Source organism: Schistocerca serialis, chromosome 1 (assembly GCF_023864345.2).
Source record: "Schistocerca serialis cubense isolate TAMUIC-IGC-003099 chromosome 1, iqSchSeri2.2, whole genome shotgun sequence".
Taxonomy (NCBI): domain Eukaryota; kingdom Metazoa; phylum Arthropoda; class Insecta; order Orthoptera; family Acrididae; genus Schistocerca; species Schistocerca serialis.
Genome location: NC_064638.1, coordinates 719516089 through 719534155, shown reverse-complemented (window position 1 = coordinate 719534155; position 18067 = coordinate 719516089). Strand labels below are relative to the sequence as shown.

Below are 18067 nucleotides of genomic sequence, written 5' to 3'. Positions count from 1 at the left end.
CAGTGAAACTCTCTTTGCTTTCGACCCCTCTCCTGGGATCTTCCTCAGGATCTTTTGGTGTCCAGTGTTCTAGCAGTAGTGGACACCAAAAGATCCTGAGGAAGATCCCAGGAGAGGGGTCGAAACGTCGAACATTTTAGAAGAAACATGACGCGGCCTAATAACCCAGAAGATTCTAACTTAAATTTCCTGTATATGTTTTGTTTTCAATTTAAGTGTCATTTCATTTCAACATTTGCCAAAATCGAACCGAAATTTGGTTGTTTTTTGTGTTTATGATCCTGTAATACAGTACTGGAGGGTATATCACCAATAAAATTCCCGACATCCACCCTCGGTATTAGTGGACTAAACACTAGCAGTGATCGTCAGCTCTCTTGTCGCTGCTCAGCATCTGAAGGAGCGATTCCGGTGCGGCGGCTTTGGCGACACAGTCCGTGCGGCTGTGTCCCTGGGTCTGTCGAGCGGCAGCACTCCTTTCGTATGAACGGAAGGCAACCTAAGAGACACGCGGCGTTTTGTTGTTGCGCGACTGCAACCGCCTCGCAGGGGAGGTTAGCCTCAGTTCATTGAAGGACCGCTGCCACACGACAGACACACGGATACTGCTGCTCGCCTTGTGTCGCCACAGCAGACGCACTTGCCCCATAGCGGCGTCGCAACATCAATGCTGCTATGGCGACCTTTTCGATTGTCGCCAATAGCGTCGCTCTTGCCGCTTAGCGCAGCTCCATTGTTAGTGTACCCTTAAGCGGCCCCTAGGTAGGCAATAACACTAATAATATTTCCCATATGAGCAATAATATTGACTGTCTAAGAGTTAGATTAGGAGGTTGTGCAGTAATATTGAGAACAAAAACTTTGGAAATATATTGCGTTGCCTGGAAATATTGAGCCGTCTGTGGGCAATATTGACAATTTCCTTGACAGTATCTCGTGTGCTACATAGATCAGGGAGATTAGGTTTTTTTATTGTAGTGTGGAAAATGAGTTCAAAATAAGACGAATGAGGATTGCAGTTACAGTGCATAGAAATGTATAAATCACTGCCGCCATTGTCCGATGTTAGGAGAGAAGAGTTGTTGTTCCTGTGGTCTTCAGTCTAGAGACTGATTAGATGCAGCTCTCCATGCTACTCTATCCTGTGCAAGCTTCTTCATCTCCCAGCACCTACTGCGACCTACATCCTTCTGAATCTGTTTAGTGTATTCATCTCTTGGTCTCCCTCTACGATTTTTACCCTCCACGCTGCCCTCCAATACTAAATTGGTGATCCCTTGATGCCTCAGAATATGTCCTACCAACCGATCCCTTCTTCTAGTCAAGTTGTTCCACAACTTTCTCTTCTCCCCAATCCTGTTCAATACCTCCTCATTAGTTATGTGATCTACCCATCTAATCTTCAGCATTCTTCTGTAGCACCACATTTCGAAAGCTTCTATTCTCATCTCGTGTAAACTATTTATCGTCCACGTTTCACTTCCATACATGGCTACACTCCATACAAATACTTTCAGAAACGACTTCCTGACACTTAAATCTAAACTCGATGTTAAGAAATTTCTCTTTTCAGAAACGCTTTCCTTGCCATTACCAGTCTACATTTTATATCCTCTCTACTTCGACCATCATTAGTTATTTTGCTCCCCAAATAGCAAAGCACATTTACTACTTTAAGCGTCTCATTTCCTAATCCCCTCAGCATCACACGATTTAGTTCGACTACATTCCATTATCCTCGTTTCGCTTTTGTTCATGTTAATCTAATATCCTCCTTTCAAGACACTGTCCATTTCGTTCAGCTGCTCTTCCAGGTCCTTTCTGTCTCTGACAGAATTACAATATCATCACCGAACCTCAACATTTTTATTCCCTCTCCATGGATTTTAATTCCTACTCCGAATTTTTCTTTTGTTTCCTTTACTGCTTGCTCAATACACAGATTGAATAACATCGGGGAGAGGCTACAACGCTGTCTCACTCCCTTCGCAAACACTGCTTCCCTTTCATGCCCCTCGACTCATGTAACTACCATCTAGTTTCTGTACAAATAGTAAATAGCCTTTCACTCCCTGTATTTGACCCCTGCCACCTTCAGAATTAGAAAGAGGGTATTCTAGTCAACACTGTCAAAAGCTTTCTCTAAGTCTACAAATGCTAGAAACGTAGGTTTGCCTTTCCTTAATCTATTTTCTAAGATAAGTCGTAGGGTCAGTATTGCCTCATGTGTTCCAACATTTCTACGGAATACAAACTGATCTTCCTCGAGGTTGGCTTCTACCAGTTTTTCCATTCGTCTGTAAAGAATTAGTGTTCATATTTTGCAGTTGTGACTTATTAAACTGACAGTTCGGTAATTTTCACATCTGTCAGCACCTGCTTTCTTTGGGATTGGAATTATTACATTTTTCTTGAAGTCTGAGGCTATTTCGCCTATCTCATACATCCTGCTTACCAGATGGTAGAGTTTTGTCTCCCAAGGCTGTCAGTAGTTCTAATGGATAGTTGTCTACCCCCGGGGCCCTGTTTCGACTTAGGTCTTACAGTGATCTGTCAAACTCTTCGCGCAGTATGATATCTCCCCTTTCAACTTCATTTAAATCCTCTTCCATTTCCATAATATTGTCCTCAAGAACATAGCCTTGTATAGACCCTCATATACTCCTTCCACCTTTCTGTTTTCCCTTCTTTGCATAGAACTGGGTTTCCATCTGAGCTCTTGATATTCATACGGTACGAAAACAGAATTGTTAAGAATGATGAATCGTATAATTTGTTGCTCAGAAAATATAGGGAACGGCTACAAAGGTAAATATTCTTAAAAACTTTATTAACTGCACTGTAGGATTATATTTGGGTAACTAAGGTACAGACACACAGCGCCAAAGAGGCTGGTTAAGGTATGCGTATTCAAATACATAAATATGTAAACAGGTAGAATACGGCGCTGCGGTCGGCAACGTCTGTATCAGACAAGTGCTGGGCACAGTTTTTAGAGCGGTTGCTGCTGCTACAATGGCAGGTTATCAAGATTTAATTGAGTTTGACCGTGGTGTTATAGTCGGCGCACGGTCGATGGGACCCAGCATCTCCGAGGTGGCGATGACGTGAGGGTTTTCCCATATGACCATTTCACGTGTGTACCGTGAATATCAGGAATTCGGTAAAACATCAAACCTCTGACATCGCTGCAGCCAGTAAAAGATCCTATAAGAACAGGATCAACGACGACTGAAGAGAATCGTTCAACTTGACGGAAGTGCAACCCTTCCCCAGATTGCTGCAGATTTCAATACTGGGCCATCAACAAGTGTCAGTGTACGAACCATTCAACGAAACATCATCGATATGGGTTTTCGGGGCCGAAGACCCACTCGTGTACCCTTGATGACTGCAATTTATGCCTCGCCTGGGCCCTTCAGCACCGATATTGTACTGTTGATGACTGGAAACATGTTGCCTTGTCGGACGACTCTCGTTTCAAATTGTATCGAGCGAATGTACGGGTATGGAGGCAACCTCATGAATCCACGTACCCTGCCTGTCATCTGGGGACTGTTCAAGCTGGTGGAGGCTCTGTTATGGTGTGGAGCATGTGCAGTTGGAGTGATGTGGAACCCCTGGTAAGCCTAGATACGACTCTGACAGGTGACACGTACGTAAGCGTCCTGTCTGATCACCTGCACCCATTCATGTCCATTATGCATTCCGACGTGCTAGGGCAGTTCCAGCAGACAATGCAACACCCCACACGTCCAGAATTGCTACAGAGTGGCTCCAGGAACACTCTTCTGAGTTTAAATACTTCCACTGGCCACCAAAGTCCCCATACATGAACGTTATTGAGCATATATGGGATGCCTTGCAACGTGCTCTTCAGAAGACAGCTCCATCCCCTCGTACTCTTGAGGATTTATGAACAGCCCTGCAGGATTCATGATGTCACTCCCCTCCAGCACTACTTCAGGCATTAGTCGAGTCGTGTTGCGGCACTTCTGGGTGTTAGCTGTGGCTCTAAACGATATTAGGCAGGTGTACCAGTTCCTTTGGCTCTTCAACATATATATATATATATATATATATATATATATATATATATATATATATATATATATATGTGTGTGTGTGTGTGTGTGTATATATGTGTGTGTGTGTACCTTAATTACCCAAATATAATCCTTCAGTGCAGTATTATTGCGTGACACGTTTCTATAACTAATTCTCCAATACTGTATGATTGAACTGCACTTGTAAATTTTACGTCTTCGAATGAACGGTCACTAGCAAGGTATCCTGCCGCAATAGATAACCGCTAGTTTCGTGAAACTGTGTCTCTCGTTGTATTATTTTGTTTTTTGGTGATGGGGACATTGATGCCCGCAGAAACTTGTGCCTGTGTAGGGTGTGATTCATTTGCATGTTTTTATAGTTCACTCAACTTTCTGATACACAAGTGTTTTTGTAAACGTAATAATTACTTATGCTTCAAAAGCGAATGTGTTGATGACTCTTGTCATTTGTGGCCAAGATACAGCAACAACTGCGGTATTGGTTTCTTCTGAATTGGAAAACAGTTTCATTGCTGTTGAGGTTTTATTATCACACTCGTTGATTTTTACCATCAGACACAGTTGTGGTGGCGTATTGATACGTTCAATAATGCAGGTATTGCATTCCATACAAGTTTCCTACGTTCCACATACGCTGATCTGACTGGAATTGTAGCGAACGAAACTTCACGTTGTGGAGTAGAAGTGTGCCGCCTTCTTCAAGAAGTTGGGTTTTCTGCTGTTAACTAGCCATTTTTTGTTCTTAAAATAAAATCGATATTCATCATTAAATATCTGTAGATTCCGAGATGTACTTGTAATGTATCGATTCATACTTCCTAGTTTCCTTGGAAACTGAAGAAAGACAAATTTGGTGTCATTTTTTAGTTAGTGTCGATTGTTATGGCACTACACACCCTCGCTACTGTAAAAATCACGTGCAAATCAATTCGCAATCATCCTATATCGTATTCAAAGTGTAGCTTTATGCCCGCTTGGAGTGCTGCCGTCGTATTGTACAACAAAAATGAACAGTTGTGTCGTGATGGCATGTGTTACACTATGATGACACTATCAAGGCACACAGAATCTTTCATCGTGATATTACACCAGAAACGTCAAACTAAGCTTTCATCATTCATGTTATGCATCAAGCACATTAAATTACAGTATTAAATTGCACTTTACAAGGTGGATAGTAAAAAATACAGTACAGAAGGGGAACACACACTGTACAAGCCATGCGAATACAGTATAAAAGGTTACACGTAAAAATTATAGCAAGATATACTATCATATTGTGATATAAGTTGTGGAGATGAATGTCGCTATTGGGATTGATGTTTGAGAGTATATGGCTAACTGACTACATCATGTGAAGCGTAAGACTGGGGACGTGCTCAGCTGTAACTGATCATTCAGAACCTGCTGGGGGTTTCGAGGTAAGTGCTTACTTACCGTAAGTGCTTAACAAATAAGTTTTTTTGCACCGTTGGCTAGCTGTAGCACTTTTGTGTCTGTGATATGAAGCACTTGAGGTAAGTAGGCACTTAGCTTACCACCATGTTCTGAATGATCGTCTACAGCTGTGAACGTTCCCACTCTTAAGCTTCACATGATCCAATCAACCAGCCACATACTCTCAGGCATCAATGTCAATGACTGTATTTATCTCCACAATGGAACTGTGGTACACCGAATTTTGCTTTTGACTCCTAACCTTCAATATCATGTTCATACAAGTTGTATACTTTAATACCACGTTGTCGTTACCTACTGTGTTTCTTACTGCCTGTCTTATAAACTGTACTTAAACGTGCTTGGCACATAACGTGAGTGTTGAGCCTTCAATCTGACACTTTTCATGTAAAGTCGCGAACAAAGATTCTGTTTACGTACGCAATATTTTTGTTTCTAATGTTGGGTTTCCTACACATCTAGCGTCTAGTCAATATTAGTAGAACAAAAACGTAGTTTGTTTGTTTTTCAACCATAAACACGAAGTTGCCCTATGGATAAGTGACAGAAGAATCCATCATCTGAACTGGCATAAACCAAGAAAGGAGTGTGTGCCCGACTGAAATTCGAAGCAGGGCACACACCTTAGGTGGCCAGGGCTTTTCCATTAGAAACACTCGATCTATGTAAAATTTGTGACTCATTTTCCCACAGAAACTCTCCCACGACTCCCCGAAGTTTGCTTCTCCTGCACTTAGTGGAGAATTGCCTAACGGCAGCCACAAGAGGTGAATTACCTTGCTCTTGACAAAGTATACGCTTGAGGAATACATATGACGAGGTCAAATTATGTGCTGAACAAGGACTCATGCATGAGTAAATCTGGGTGTCAATCATAAGCTGAGGCTCTGCTAAATAAAAAATAAATGTAAATTTCGTGAGACTAGGGCCTCCCGTCGGGTAGACCGTTCGCCGGGTGCAAGTCTTTCGATTTGACGCCACTTCGGCAACTTGTGCGTCGATGGGTATGAAATGATGATGATTAGGACAACACAACACCCAGTCACTGAGCAGAGAAAATCTCCGACCCAGCCGGGAATCGAACCCGAACCCTTTGGATTGACATTCTGCCGCGCTGACCTTTCTTTTTTTTTTTTTTTTTCGTTGCGTCTGCTCGGGGCGGACGTCGTAAGACATCCGGTTAAGATCGTTGTTGATCGATTAACTCAGTTTTTTTATTACCAAGCTACCGTGGGCGTATTGAAGCTCTGCTGATTTGCTCATTGTGTCGCGTTAAGACTGATTAAATCTGGACTGCTCTAGACACCAGATTTTGTTTATCATATACAGTTAACACACTGCATGCTTCATTAACATTAAAAGAGCTGTGTCTAGTATGAATATTCATCAATCAGACCCTTATATCAACAATTCCTGCGTATTAAAATTAATGTAACATAACGTAGTCAAGAACTAAATAATTACGGTTTTAATTGACGACCATACCGACCGATATCACGTAGTTATGTAGTAGCGCTACAGAAGAATGCTGAAGAATAGATGGGTAGATCACATAACTAATGAGGAAGTATTGAATAGGATTGGGGAGAAGAGAAGTTTGTGGCACAACTTGACCAGAAGAAGGGATCGGTTGGTAGGACACGTTCTGAGGCATCAAGGGATCACCAATTTAGTATTGGAGGGCAGCGTGGGGGGTAAAAATCGTAGAGGGAGACCAAGAGATGAATACACTAAGCAGATTCAGAAGGATGTAGGTTGCAGTAGGTACTGGGAGATGAAGAAGCTTGCACAGGATAGAGTAGCATGGAGAGCTGCATCAAACCAGTCTCAAGACTGAAGACCACAACAACAACATGTAGTAGCGCTGTGGCAAATCCCCTCCAAAATCAGATATTACCAGAAAATACACAAGAAAAAAAAATCAAACTTTATGTTTCAGGTGGTAGAAATGTCTGGATTTGAATGGGTACGAAGAAAAAACTAAAACAGAAGCAGAAAACCACAAGGTTTATGTTGTTTGTTAATCGGAACTTAACTCTACATTTTGCAATTTTACTACAATAATACAAGAGATACGATGGTCATACCTTTACTTGAGCAATCCTGTTACAACTTTTGATGTCGGACGCTACTAGCCTTTTACCAGTAACAGCGGCCTCTTATAATTTTGTAAATATGCACGAGATAAAGAAATAAAGAAGACCATTGACTATTAGCAGCAGTGGTTTCTGGCAGAATTGTTTGCGCTATTCATCAGAATTTTGCATCAAAAAATGGTTCAAATGGCTCTAAGCACTATGGGACTCAACTTCTGAGGTCATCAGTCCCCCAGAACTTAGAACTACTTAAACCTAACTAACCTAAGGACAGCACACACATCCATGCCCGAGGCAGGATTCGAACCTGCGATCGTAGCGGTCGCACGGTTCCAAACTGTAGCGCCTAGAACCGCTTGGCCACACAGGCCGACAGAATTTTGCATCCTCGGCTCGAGAATTTACAGATAACTTACGAATAAACACGCTCGCGCACATTTTAACGGACAAAATTGTTTCAGATCAAACAAGGCAGCTACAATCCTCCTGTCCCGACAATTTTTTTCGAAAGATATTCCATGGTTAACAGGAGAGAGCTGAAAGAGAAAAATTCCTCCTAAATATTCTCAACTGGGGATACCTTTGCGTCATTGCCAGCTTGCTGGGATTTGTCTGAAAAGAATGAAATTGTACAACAGTATACCCTGTTCTCATTGGTAGACCATGGAAGAATGGCATGTGGCACGCTAACAGGCCTATTCCTTTACAGAATATCCGGTATTACTTTGATGCATTAGTCGTATAACTCAAGGTTTCTTAGATAATGTTGTAAGTATTTTTCGTAATAGGATAGGATCCTTCTTTTTATACCGCCAAACATTTCTCTGAATTGCTCAATCCCTTGGCGATACATATTTCAGTACATTTAATGGGAAATCTGTTAACAATACAGCTTAAAGTAATTTGGTTTAGTACCCAACAGCTACAATAACACTGGTGACAGCAAAGCACTCGAGTTTTCCGCTTATGTAGACGTATTCCGGCGGCCGTTGTGGCCGAGCGGTTCTAGGCGCTTCAGTCTAGAACCGCTCAACCGCTACGGTCATAGGTTCGAATCCTGCCTCGGGCATGGATGTGTGTGATGTCCTCAGTTAAGTTTAAGTAGTTATAAATTCTAGGGGACTGATGACCTCAGATGTTGGGTCCCTTAGTGCTCAGAGCCATTTGAACCATTTTTAGACGTACTCAGCCGAATGCGTCGAATGAGAGGTGCGTGTAGCACTGAGAATCGAACCTCAGTATTCCTGTCGTGACTAATTTCTAGGAAGTTTGCTACACACACAAGAGTCCTCTTGCAGATGTGCGAGGGGCTTTCAATAAGTAATGTAACACTTATTTCACGGCCAATTTCGGTTGAAAAAACGCGTGATTTGTTGCGGGGCATCCTGGAATATTCCCGCTTCAGCCTCTATAGTTCCATGAAGTTCCAGTTGGTGGCGGCGCTGTAAGTAGCCTTCAAAGTGACGACCGTTCCAAGTTGCGTTGCAAGCAGAGAGCTGGCGTTGAATTTCTTTTGGCAGAAAACCAGAGTATCGCAGATATCTATAGACGCTCGCAAAATGTCTACGGAGATCTGGCAGTGAACAAGAGCACGGTGAGTGGTTGGGAGAGGCGTCTGTCGCCATCGTAAAAAGGTCACGCAAACTTCTCCGATCTCCAGCGTGCCGGCCGGCAGCACACGGCTGTTGACTCCAGCAGTGTTGGAATGGGAGGAAACTCTCATTCGATATGATCGACGGATCACAATCAAAACTTCTCTGCTCAAGCTGGACGTCCCTGTTGGTAGAGTTGACATTCTCTTCCACCATTTGGGGTACTCAAGGGTGTGTGCCCGCTAGGTTCCTCGCCGCCTAAGAGAAGACCGTAAAAAGCAACGAAGGACCACTTGTACCGAATTATTTGCGCGTTTCGAAGCGGAGCGCGCAAATGTTTTGTCCAACGTTGTCACAGCAGATGAAACATGGGTTCACCACAGCTGGAAACAAAACAGCGCCACACCGCCTCTCCTCCGAAGAAAAATTTAAAAGCTGCACTCTCAGCCGGTAAAGTCATGGCGACGGTTTTCCGGGACTCTAAAGGGGTTATTCTGTCTGATGTCCTCTCTCACGGTGCAACGATCAAGTGTATTGATTGTGCTACCCTCAGGAAACTGAAGAAACGACTTCAACGTGTTCGTCGCCATAAATGTTCAAATGTGTGAATTCCTAAGGGACCAAACTGCTGAGGTCATCGGTCCCTCGACTTACACACTACTTAAACTAACTTATGCTAAGAACAACACACACACCCATTCCCGGGGGACGACTCGAACCTCCGGCGGGAGGGGCCGCGCATTCCGTGACATGGCGCCTCAAACCGCGCGGCCACTCCGCGCGGCTCGTCGCCACGAAAATGCAAACATATCCTTCTCTATGACAACGCGACGCCGCACACAAGTCTGCGCACCCAAGAGCAGCTCACAAAACCTGATTGAGTGTTTCTCATCATCCACCCTAAAAAATGTGTGTGAAATCTTGTGGGACTCAACTGCTAACGTCATCAGTCCCTAAGCTTACACACTACTTAATCTAAATTATCCTAAGGACAAACAAACACACCCATGCCCGAGGGAGGACTCGAACCTCCGACGGGACCAGCCACGCAGTCCATGACTGCAGCGCCATAAACCGCTCGGCTAATCCCGCGCGGCTCATCATCCACCCTACAGCCCGGATCTCGCACCTTCCGACTTCTATCCGTTTGGTCCGTTCAAGGATGCACTCTGTGAGAAGCAGCACGTGGATGATGGAGAGGTTATTGAGGCAGCAAGACGTTGGCTCCGGCATCGACCGGAGAATGGCGCCATGCGGGCATACGGGCCCTCCCAGTAAGGTGGTTTTAGGCCGTCGCATTGAACAGAGATTATGTTGAAAAACACTGTTTTGTAGTTTGTAGCCAAATGAGTGGGGTATTGGAATGCTGAATAATACCAACCCGCTTTCAGAAAAAAATGTCTTGCATTACTTATTGCATGGCCCTCGTATGTTAAATGATATACTTTCCACGCAACTGGGCGTGTTCGTATCTCTCAGTCACGTAAATTGTACGTCAACCAGTGAGTGAATACTTTGGCACAGATTTGACTAGCCGCGTGGTCTTGTGCGCCTTACCACGGTTCGTGCGGCTTCCCTCGTAGGAGGCTCGAGTCCTCCCTTGGGCATGTGTGTGTGTGTGTGTGTGTGTGTGTGTGTGTGTGTTGTCCTTAGTGTAAGTTAGTTCAAGTTAGATTAAATAGTGTGTAAGCCTAGGGACCGATGACCTCATCAATTTGGCTCCACAGGAACTTACCACCACAGATGCAATTACCTCGTAACCATGTCAACACCACAAGTGTTCACGATTCGTGCCGAGATTTCTGTGCGGCTGTCGGCTGGGACTAAGTTGCTCTTGACATACAATATGATGATGGAGACAACAAATTAGATCAAATGAATCGGATGATCTGGTTCAGTGGTAATGCACGTGGCACACGCGTTCTGAACGAAGATTGCAGTTCATATTCATGTCCGGCCATCCAGACTTTCGTTTCTGTGATTTCTCTAATTCGTTTAAAGCGGAGTGATTACTTTGAAACGGAACGGCCGACACCTTTCCTCATACGTCTCACTCTTAGCTTGTGCTCCGTCAGTAATGAGTTCGTTGTCGATGGATGGTTGAGCGCTAATATTCTTTCCTTATACCATAAGATACGGTTACCGATACTATCCATTATTATACTATGTGAAATGATAATTAAATGGACACCCTAGCTGCAAACAGGCGTTGATGTATTTCATTGGGGACATGTCGAAAATGTGTGCCCCTACCGGGACTCGAACCCGGGATCTCCTGCTTACATGGCAGACGCTCTATCATCTGAGCCACCGTTGGCACAGAGGATAGTGCGACTGCAGGGACTTATCCCTTGCACGCTCTCCGTGAGATCCACATTCCCAACATGTCCACACCACTACATTCGTAGTACGCCTAGTAGATGTTTGCCCACCATACTCATTACTCGTGGCAGATTAATCTACCAAGTCCCGTACGAGTTCGGGCATAGCGTGTGCGTTCGCACAAGAAGGTCAACGGCCGGGAAGCCATATTTAACTATATATAGTGAAATATGGCTTCCCGGTCATTGACCTTCTTGTGCGAACGCACACGCTATGCCCGAACTCGTACGGGACTTGGTAGATTAATCTGCCACGAGTAATGAGTATGGTGGGCAAACATCTATTAGGCGTACTAGGAATGTAGTGGTGTGGACATATTGGGAATGTGGATCTCACGGAGAGAGTGTAAAGGATAAGTCCCTGCAGTCGCACTATCCTCTGTGCCAACGGTGGCTCAGATGGATAGAGCGTCTGCCATGTAAGCAGGAGATCCCGGGTTCGAGTCCCGGTCGGGGCACACATTTTCAACATGTCCCCAACGAAATACATCAACGCCTGTGTGCAGCTAGGGTGTCCATTTAATTATCATTTCATTTCTAGCAAAGCTGCATGGTCATCCACGGTAACTGTTCTTTCGGGAACAGATACTACTGTCATATATTATACTATGTATTATTGTTTACGGTATTTGTTCTATAAGAAATTTTCCGTTCTTTTCAGGTGTCCTGATTTCAACGACATATTCGAGTGCCGACTGCGTAAGTAGAGCCTGAATCGGCACTGCTGGCTTCGACCCGTAAGCCATAGAAACATGTATGGTGGCCAAATGCAGCATTTCAACCTTGCTTGCGATTTGCTTCTTTCATCAGTCACTGTACGTGTCTTGAATGTGTACATCGTGTCGTAACGTGGGAGCAAAAGGACTGAACTACCTGGAATAGCACAACCAGTTCACTATCTTTTGTGAGTGCTCCCTTCATCCATTGCAATGCTGATAACAGAGGGCTATTCTGAAAGTAAAGTCCCATAGGGCACGAAATGGTAACGACAGTAAAAATCCGGTGAAGCCTTGCACCTATGTGTTGCGCAGTGTCTCTAGTACGCCTGTCGATGGCGTTACGTCGCATTTTTCATTTACGAGTGAGCACGTAAAGCTGTCTCCAAAATAGTTTCTCCTGCCAAGTACGGCGCCCGTTGAGAGGTTCCGTCTGATTTCATGCAACCCTACATAGCTTACCTGTCAATTGTTTTCTTCTTCATGACAATTCTCAATCGTCGCACACTGCAGGGGCAATGAGAACACCCTTGAAGCTTTTTCAATGGAAAGTATGTGATCACTCACCATATAGCCCGGTCACCTGGCTCCCTCAGATGTTCGTCTCTGCTCACATGAACCGCTGGCTACGAATACTACATCTTGGCTAAGACAGTGAACTGCAAGCCAGCAGAGAGAAGTTGCAGAAAGCAGAGGTGGCTGCCATCTACGACGAGAGTATTGGAAAGTTGGTGCAACGCTACGAAAAATGCCATCTACGATGAGAGTATTGGAAAGTTGGTACAACGCTACGAAAAATGCGTAAGTGGGAGCGGCGACTATATAGAGAAGTAGATGGGAGGTGCAGCTAACTGTTGCAAATAAAACGTTTTTGATTTATACTGTGGTTTCCATTTAGCGGCCGATCGGACCTTGCTTTCCGAACAGCCCTCATATATTCACTTGCAGGAAAACTTATGTGTGGACAAACCAAACGAAACTCACAGTAACTGCCAGGCATTTTCGTCATAGGTAGTCTTGAAGCCGACTACATTTCGGTGGTGGTTACTTCCAAAAATGCGGTTTAGCGATTTCTTTAGAGAAAACGGAATGTTTAGTTACTGGAGGAGCGAGTCAAGACCTGAAGTTAGATTCTAAGTTAGTGAGATCTGTGAACTGTCTTAAATATCTGGGACTCATTATTAAAAAGGTGGATCCAGTAAAATCGAAATTAAGAACCGCATCGGTCAAGGCAGAAGAGCAACAAACAATTAAATGGAGTTTCATGGAACACACATGTTAGATCAGAAACGAATAATAGGATATTTAAAATTATTGTAGGATATATAACAACTTTTGGAGCAGAAATGTAGGAAATAACTGCAAGAATGAGGAGGAACTTACTGCCAGTGTAGATGAGATACTCAAGGTGTTGCTGTAGGCTGACACTACAGTATAAAATTAAAAATAAAGACATACGTAAGAGAATGAACCTAGGCACCACTATAATGGATGCAATCGAAGCAAAACCACTGAGATGGAATACGAATGTATGCCGTTTAAGTGAGGACAGGAGATAGCCTTTGGCAGCCAGGATATGAGAAGCAGTGGCAGTTTATATTAAATACCATATATATATATATATATATATATATATATATATATATAAGGAGGGTTAGGTGCGTCCATATTCCACACGAATGAGAGATGGAAGATGCACGTAAATATTCCGCAAGCCAGTCGTATCATTACGCTCTACCATGATGAACACGGTGAAGTTACCAAGGTCACAGCATTCCACGAAGGGCGTTTGATATCGTCAGAACAGTCCATAGTGTACTGTCGACACTCGGTGTGCAACGGGTGCAATATTTCGGCGAACAATCCTGTCACCCGGCCTTACGTGGACCCAGATCATTTTTACGCTCCACAGCAATGTCCCAGTTTTAGCTGGTGGAGAGAATACTGTCATAACGTGGTGTTTTGTAGGGATCTGTCAAGTCTTTCCCGAAAAAGAGCCAGTCTATTGGATAAAGGCTTTGTCCACACTGGACGAATTAGGGCTTCAAAAGGGTATACCAGGTCCCCTGCCAGTGAGGAAAACAGTACATAGGTCTAGCGACACGTGCAGTAGCAGGTCGCTCCCGTGAACGCCAGCAGCTCACCCGTTTATCACAGCCAGCAAGTCGATGGCTGTAGAGCACTGTTTGTTCGAATTACAAGCTACGGAATACGAAGGCTGCAGCATTTTGGCACAAGCATCCAAATAATGTGTCTGTGTCATCACTAAAGCCATCCAAATACAAACCAAAGACCAACTGAGAAACAGTAACTGTGGCTAAACTCTCAGCAGTGAGTGGGAACATCCCTTAGTGTTATTAATGAGAAGCAAGAGCTACTCATCAACCATAACAGAAGACTGCCGAGGCGGACGGAGCAACATCAGGTAAGCCACCAATACCATCTCTGCAGTCGCCGAAAGTACTGCCACCTATTCGCTCAGAACGCGCTTCGGATGAAGGCGACGACGGAACACTGTTCCGTACACGCTGGGGAAAGCGGTATAAGTCAACCGCAAGTCTGTAGAAGCCACTTCGACAGCGTACCTGATGATGGAACCAGAATTCCTCACGAAGTGTGGTGTCGTGTTGTGGAGTAACATAGCGTAAAATTTCCGATTGCCTTTAGTGGCGGTCGATAGGATGAAGTGGATGTAGTGCGTGTAGAAGGTACAGAAAGTTGTTCAACCATATAATACAGCTGAAGTTCCGTTGAGTTGAGAAAATAAACTACAACATTTACATTTGTATTGTAAGATGGCAAGAACTGTGCCACTTTCATGAAGTCATTAAAGATCACCGAACTCACGTTGAGCGAACAGTAGGGCTGAACAAAAATGACTGACAAGGCACAACGCATCTTGTAGAGGGTATGGACGTATTGGAATAATTAATGTTGGGTGATCGTTTTAAAGTAATTCACTCGACGTGAAAACTTTGTGGAAACGCATCGATTTATTGGAGGCTAGTTTATCCCAGGGAAGTACTCAGAGTTGACCGCGGCCGGGTGGCGGCGCACGAAGGGAAGCGACAATAGGCAGCTTAGGGTGGCTCAAGCTCTGAGAAAGCGGTAACGGGGCGCGGCCTCCAGCTGCCTTAAGATGAGTGACAGTGAGAGGGTGGTTGACCCCATGCTGGTGTACCGGGAAGCAGACAGAGAACTTGTACGCCTGTTGATAAATGTCCGTCGTCCCGTTTTCAGTGAAACATACGAGAAAGCCGCGCAAAGCTACGGTGAAGCGGTCAACAGAGGCCAAAATATGTGTGTTCGTGACTATAGCAACTTCACGCTGAATTCACGGTCCACCGAGTCTGAAGTAAATCAGGTGAAGAGCGACAGAATGAAATACGCCAGCCTCCGATGGGAACGTAGGACCAAGGAATTTGAAGTACTCTCCTGGAAGTCAGAATTTCGGAAAAATTGGTGTTTTGTGAAGACGCTAACCTTGATGGGTGGCCTGGGAGGAACTAAATAGCAGAAGTTGAGAAGAAGGGAAATTTTGTGGGAATTTGTTCACTTCCCAGAGCAGGCATTGGTCGGCGCTGGGAAACGACGCATAATTAACGGGACTTGCGCTGCAATTGGCGTAAGTGATTTTGCTGGAGGGAAAACCGAGGCGAAGAGCGGACTGGCAGAAGTCTCCGTAGAGGTCTTCCGTTCCAAGCTTGCCTAGAGTGGGGACGTGGCGCTCTTTACTCAGCTTGCCTGAGAGAGAGTGAGCATCTCTGCAGTTTAGGACTTAGCAAACGGAACGATTGAGCTTGGATAGAAAGTTTTCGTTTAGCTATGTACTGAGCAAGATAGCTAGGAGTGAATAGACGAGCGCAGCCTTGCAGCACCGTCGTCCACACAACGACACCGCCCCGCCACGCTGAATTCGGTGATATTGCGCCCACTCCGGCCACTGATTAAGTTGTTGGATCACGTCGGCAAAGTTTCCACGAGGGTTTCATGGGCCGCGTATTGTAGAATTCTTCTTGCACTTCGCACTACGCCTGGGTCAGTCGATAGGAATTAATTTTGATTTATCGTGTTTCACTCCACGTAAACGCAATTTATTCCCACTGCCTGTTAGGAGAGTCATGTAATGTGATGATTGAAGGTCGTGAGTAAATATAATTTTGTGCTAATCGACTGCATCTGTTTTCAATCAAGTAGTTGAAATCCCAAGTCACTTTCTTAATTAATTTAATGTTCAACATTTGCATCTGGTGTTCAATAGCTGAATATAACATCAATGTGCACCCCTTTTTAATAAAAGGGATCAGTTCTGAATCAATTCTTGTCAACACTGCCACCGCAGTTCAATCAGGAGTCACAGGGCCTTATTACTTTCTTTGCGTTATCCGATATTGCGGCAGTTTTGCACTCTCTGTTGGTCTGTTAGTCAATTAGCTGGGGTGAACACACACCAAAACCAGATAAGTGACGGGTGGGGTGTTACAGTAATCTTACCTTACAGTACTTTTTTGTTGTCAGTGTTTCTGCCACCTCGTCTTAGTGAAGAACTATTTTTTGTATACTGCCATCAAGAAAGCCTGCACCTATGGTTGTAACAGTTTCGTGGAGGATAATCGTGAAATTTCTGGAACTGGAAAGCAATAACAGTCATCAGATCAACCCCTTCCATCGACTTGTCAGTTGGACTGAACCACGAAATTTGCCGAGTCCTGTGCTGGACAGTCACGCCCACTTTGGGAGTAGTGTTTCACTCTTTGCCTCGTTCACATCAACTTCACAGACTCGACAGGGATTTTTACTAGAATTTGAAAGTGATTTAATGCCCGAATCTCACACGTCACAGTCACATTGGTTCCCATTGTTTTTACAACTTTGTTTCCTCTTATTCATAGATCACAACTAAACGAAGTTGCGTATGTTGCGAGACAGTGCAGCATCCCTAGTGCGATATTCGTCCAAAATGATAACCGCGGCGCCATGTTGGGCGCGGGGAGAGGGGGGGAGGAGGAGGAGGAGGAGGAGGAGGAGGGCTATCAATGGAAGTTCTATTCCAGACGACCCACCTCATGTCCTTCTTTCCCAGAACTGCCCAAATATTTAAAACACTACTGCTACTTGTCTCGCTGGAAAAACGGCTGCTATCTAACATGTTTGTAAAGGTAAACAAACAATGTTCCGGCTCGATTGAAGTACTATGAGATATGTGGAGCACTAGTTGCAACAGCTATCGCGATCAATTCCTCTGAGCAGATAAGATGTCCCTGCAACTTCCTAACATCTTGCTTGCCACATGTTAACATGATCGATGGGGTATAAGATCTTACTTATCGCATTCTTAAACTGCAGATTCTCCTGGGGAAAATCTTGAATGTTGGTAGAATAAAGTATTGTTCCAGTATTATTCCTTTTTTGTTTGCTGAATTCATCATGTCTTCTGTTAATTCATGGCATGCAACTTTCTTTGGGAGGTCAATATTTTCAAGGAATGGAACTTATCTAACTTGACATTAATTATTTCGTATACGACTGCTGTTTCTTTGCCTTATGCCTCTAAGTAAACCATTATTTAATGTGGCCCATTCGTAAGCATCAGATTATAATTGCAAAGGTTTGGCATACCATCCTAAGACAGTCCTAGATTTCTTGTCACTTACCCCTATTATAACCTCTGGTAATGATTTACTAATGTCAGAAACGTCAAATCGAACCGTGATTCGGAGTCCATCTTTAACGTTACTTCCTCATATAACTGGC

At 44.1% G+C, this 18067-nt stretch overlaps 1 protein-coding gene across 2 annotated transcripts in view; it reads left to right on the top strand.

Annotated features, from left to right (window-relative positions):
• LOC126481303 (venom protease-like) overlaps window positions 1-18067 on the top strand; it is a 199412-nt gene that overhangs the window by 26141 nt on the left and 155204 nt on the right. For both annotated transcript variants that reach the window (XM_050104958.1, XM_050104965.1), the window contains one exon: window positions 12259-12296. The gene's annotated coding sequence lies outside the window, so the exon portion shown is untranslated. The remainder of the gene's footprint in view (window positions 1-12258; window positions 12297-18067) is intronic.